General features: G+C 40.6%; 1 pseudogene; it reads right to left on the reverse strand.

Moving 5' to 3' along the window:
- Nucleotides 1–2883: 2883 nt before the first annotated feature.
- On the reverse strand, nucleotides 2884–4960 carry LOC144253427 (melanoma inhibitory activity protein 2 pseudogene; annotated as a pseudogene).
- Between the last annotated feature and the right edge of the window lie 468 nt (nucleotides 4961–5428).

Raw genomic sequence — 5428 nt, forward strand, 5'->3', positions numbered from 1 at the left:
GTTTTTTACTTTCGTGTTTGCCCCCAAGGTTTTTTGTTGGAATATAATTTGTTTTAGTCTTTAACTGGTTAGAGGAAAAGACTTTTCCTTAGCCTCAGGCAATTTTTCTATTTGAATAGACTCAACGGCTCTCTGAATACCTTTCAATAGATCTTCAGGTGGCCACAGACTATGCTCCATGTAATCAAAAAGATCTCTAAAGCAGGTCAAACCTTTTGAATATTCTCAAAATTTCCAGTTAATTCAATAGAAAGGCAAATTTTATGTAATTTCCTTCCTAATTTGTCCCACATATGGAAATTTGGTGAATCTTGGTCACAAAACTTAGGGAAAAATTCACTTACAACCTTTAAGAATTGTAGCAACTGAGTCTTTTAACTTGTTTTCCCTTCTGATTAATTATTGTCTCTAAAATAGTCAAATACATATCTTTATCAGTAGAAGATGAATTCCCCATCATTATTTTTTTTAAGTCCCTTCTTTCCAAAACTGCCTGGTATTTCAATCGACTAGGTTGACTTGTGGAGCATGCTCTCTAAGTCAACCTAGTCGATTTAACTCATGAGCCTCACTTCAGGGCGCCACCTCTACCATTCGACCAGCCCTGGCTTCAGTAAAGAAGTTTCGATTCATGAGTAAATTGTAGGTAGTTCTAAATGAAAGAGACAAGACTCTAATTACCTTTAATACCAGCTCTGGGAGGGCTTCTCCTAGCTCCCACCACCAGCCACCAAATGCGGTAACGAGGTTTACTGAAGAGGCTAGCAAGAGGGAGAACATGCCAGGGAGTGGACTTTCATTGAGAAACAAAAAATTCCAGGGAAAATCCCATCCAATGAAGGTTAAGGGGGTCAGCAGCCCAAGGTCAGGGGCAACGATTGGGTCTTCGGGGCAGTGACCAGACATGCCTCTGCACTGACAAGCCCTCCGACCTGGAGAAGGATGGGGAAATCTCTGACACAGCTGTGTCTAAACGCCTCTCACCCAGCTATGGAGGTAACTCAAATCACGTGTGAGGATGGCCTCCCACAAATATTGTTTTGTTTTACTTAACTGTCATTTACAGAGTTGGAAGCTGATTTAGTAAGTGGTGTTTTGTTTAGAACAGCCTTTCACCTTTTTTCTCTTGAAGCAAAATGTTGTTAGAGGACTGTATCCTGGTATTTCACTATTTTCGTTCGGATTTAAACCTGAAATTAGATTCTTTCAAGTTGACTGGTATAAGATAATGAACTATATGAGAAAACATTCACCAATAGTAGTTAGGGCAAAAGTAGTTCTGGATAACAATCAGTGAGTGATCATCAGTTCATTTTATACAGACCATAACTGCGGAACTTTCATCCACTCGCTTAGAGAAAGTAATATTTTATGCTGGCAAGTAAGGACTGATTTGACAACCAGTGTGACTCTTGAGGGAAAACAGAATTATTAGATTTATTAAAAGTGTAGACTTTCTTTTGCAAGACCCGATTTTTTTTTCATTTCTATTAATTTTGGGCTCAAGTATCAGGCAGATTCTTCACTGTGCTTCAAATGTTTTAATAGAGCTGCTTCTTATTTTTAAGAAGGAGGTTATACTACTGCATTCATTTTAGGTTTAAATGTATAAACACATGCACACACACATTTAGAGAGCATATTTAGTATTTGAATAAAGCTTTAACTATGGTTAGGGTATTTTTAATACATGTCTCTATTGGGTAAAACTTGTTCAAAGTGTTCTCTGTGTATTGGTGCAGGTTGGCCAATTGTCACTTGTTGGCAATGATATAGAAGTTGAAAGTGAGCAGTTCAAAAAACTTAAAGTAGTTTAGCAGAGTCATTTTATGAGTATCAAATCTAAGAATACCAAAAGCTGAGAATTATGTGTCTGATTCTTATTTCAGTGTCCTAGTAATTCATGTGTATTTTACAAATATCTCCCCAAAAACCAAAGACTAGGTAAACCTTTATCAGTGAACCACAGCAGAATGCAATTCTAAATTTCATGAAAATGGGCATAAAATATAAAAGACAGGAACTGGGGTTGTGAGTCAGTGGAACAGCACTCACTTAGCACATGCAAAGTACTGAGTAGGATCCTCAGAAACACATAACAATTAATTAATTGATTGATTGAGTGATTAATTAATTAAAGGTAGAAGAAGAACTCAAAGATGAAGAACACAAAGAAAAATAGGAAGAAGAAGAAGGAGGAGGAGGAGGAGGAGGGAGGAAGAAGAAGGAGGAGGAGGAGGAGGAGGAGGAGGAGGAGGAGGGAGGAGGAAGAAGAAGAAGAAGTCATCAAGATGACTCAGGGAAAATGGGAACAGAGTGAGTTTAAATTGTGGTTTCCAATTCCAAAATGTTTCCTGAGAACTGCAACTTTCTTTGTATTTGAGATCTCCTACTTCCATGACATGTTTAGTAGTGTTTTCTGGTTTACTCTTAATATGCTCTAGTTATTGTTTTATGGGAAAACTAGTTGACATGCCCCACAAGACTGAAAATCAATGAAAATCTTTCATTAAGCATAAAGTTCCTTTCACATTTGCTACAATCATAGTAAATACACTTCTTTCTATAAAGGGACTGCCTTTGTTGGGCATTTAAAATATCCCCAAAGGCTAGATGACATACATGAAAATCCCATTGTTGTTTATAGAATAGTGGATTAATCAAATTCAATGCTGTAATCTTTAGAGTAAAATAGAATGGAAATAATTTACTCATAGTATCATATTTAAACCATCTTTATTTCCAAAATACTATCCTAAGAATTATAGTTTTATTTAGCTTCAATCGGAGCAAAAGTATAATCACTTACTTAAGTAAAAGCAATTACTTAAAAACTAAAAATGAGAGGTAAGTCAAATTATTTTTGAAGAGAGATCAAAAACATCAGGTTTCTTGTTGATGTTCAGTAGCAGGCTCACTTGAAGGCGGAATGAAGCTTGAAGGGCACTCACTTCTACTTTCAGAATGCGGGGGTGGGGGGAGGAAATCCAGCTCTTGGGGGAAGGTCATGAGGAAAATACCTCCATTCATAGACATCTGGCATTGGAAAAAATGGAGGGGGTGGTGGGCCCAGTGGAAAATAATCTCGAGGTGCCCCATACCTGTTTCCTGGAGGAGGCGGAGGGAAAAATGGTCCTCTTCTCATGAACTGACTCCTTGGGTCCACGGGAAACAATTCACCTCTGACTGGAGGAAAAGGTGCCAAAAATGAGCCGGAGCCAGTTGTTTGGTTTTCAGCAGGGAGAGATGAATCAGGCACATTGGAATCATCAAGATTGATTTTGGTCTCCTTTCTACTGGATTGACTTTCTGAAGACATAGGCCCATCCTCTTTATCCAAAGAAGGCAGATTAGAACCTCTGAGTTCTGCTGGTCGCGATGGTCTACCATAATTCGAATAACATCCACCTTGCCAAGGAGGACCCAATGGTGAGGGACCATTGGGTGAATGCTTTCTGCCCAATGCTGCATTTGAAACACCAGGTGCACAGGGATCTTCCTCTACAAGTTCAAATTGAAGCTCCCTTTCAGTTAACTTTTGTCTATTGCGAGCGTTTTGTTTCATGAAATAATGGAGGTTTCTTTCAGCAATCCAAACCGCCAACTCACTCTCATGTGCTTTTTTCTCAGAGTAAATAATCTTCCCCTGACAGGACTGAATGGTTCTCTCCAATTCTTCTTTAAGATATTTGGCTCGGTTTCTGTAGGTCTCCAGCTCTTCTCTTGTATGGCCCATCTCTTCTTTGACCTTGGAAAGTTTCTCCTCTTGCTCCACCCGGTAATTTTCCTCTACTCTGAGTTTCCCATGGAGTTTCATCATATTTTCTTGATAGCATTCCATCATGACTTTAAATTTCTGCTGAAGGTTCTCATTCTCACCTTCAAGCCGTGTATTTTCTGACAGCAAGGTTGCTTGTTCAGTCTTCAGACTTCTAATCTGTTCTCTAAGGTCTTCCTTTGTTTTCTCTACTTCAGATAAGAAAGCACAAGTTTGATTTCTTTGTCCTTCTAAGGTTTCTAAGGAGGCCTTTAGCTTAGCACCATCAACCAGTTTCTTCAAAGCTCCTTTAGGCTCATCATCCAAGTGAGCACCAATTCCTGATTCACTCGTCATTCCCCATTCCAAGTTCACAATGTCTGTTTGGGCTCCCTTGGTTGGAGAAGACCTATCTTTCATCTTCAGCAAGCCTTCAGTCAGAGACTCCATGTGATTTTCTTTATCAGTTTGAACTTGTTTTGCATGGAAATGAGAGTCTTCCAATGTGGTGCTCTCTTTACATTGGACACATCCTTGTTCCCTCCATGCTTCAGCGTCTCCTTGTAAGATCGGTTTCTGACTTCGCTGAAGCTGGGAACATTCATCCAAGGCTTCCTTCATTGCCAGCTGAAGTCCTTCCTCACTCATTTGAAGCAGTCTCAAGTTTGTTTTAGTTTCAGCTATTTGTGATCTCATTGATTCTGATTCACCTTCAAGGGACTTTATCCTTCTCGATATATCTGCCATGATTTCATCCTGTTTACAATGTTTGGCCTTTTGTTCTTCTAGCTGTTTTTCTAGAAAGAGTCTTTCATCCCCATGGCTAGGTTTGGACCTATGCAGCTTTTTATAGGTTGCCTCCAAATTTGGGACGTCTCTTGGACCCTTCTCAGAACTGCTGCCCTTTAAAGTTGACTCTAAGCCTTCAAGCTCTTTTTGAACAAGGCTAACTTTTTCAAGTAGTTCACATTTTTCTTCAATTCTTCTAGAAAGTTTTAAAGCCAGCTGTTTTTCTCTTCCCACATAAAGCCTGCTTCTAACACACTGAAAACTTCTCCACAAAAACAAGAGAAGAGCAAAACATCCAATAGCTCTACACATCACCAACTCCCAAGGAACACCATAAGGATTAGGGCCTGGCTTCATGTCTTCAGACAATGCTGCCAAAACCCTGCCTACTTCTTCCAGGACCACCGGCTAATATGGCTGTAGGGCAGTCCTTGGTGCCTCCATCAAGCTAAGTTGGCTTTGGCTCTTGCCACCACAACCACAGCCTGCCCAGGCAGGCCAACGTAGGCTGTGAACACTCAGGTGTTTGGTGAGGAACTCAAACCTGCACCAGGCAACGGAATAGACCACTGAGAACCCCTGCAAGGGGGGGGGTTGTGATGGTGGGGAGCTGGGGTGAAGGACTCCCAGGAGCCTTGTGGTGCTCAAGTGCCCATCAGGGGAGTCTTGGCCCCTTCCTTCCCTAACCAGTGCATCCTGAAGTGTCACGGCTTCAAGTCCCTTCCACTCCAGCCAGACAGGAGTCCTCTCTATGCCTCCCACCCCTGAGTTTGGTTTAGGCCAGGCCAAGGTGGAGCTTCTTAAGTTTCTATACAGTCATAATGCCACTCAGTTTGATGTCATGCAAATTCTAAAGCTTTCTAAACTGTCTCAACAGATTTT

Source organism: Urocitellus parryii, chromosome 2 (assembly GCF_045843805.1).
Source record: "Urocitellus parryii isolate mUroPar1 chromosome 2, mUroPar1.hap1, whole genome shotgun sequence".
Taxonomy (NCBI): domain Eukaryota; kingdom Metazoa; phylum Chordata; class Mammalia; order Rodentia; family Sciuridae; genus Urocitellus; species Urocitellus parryii.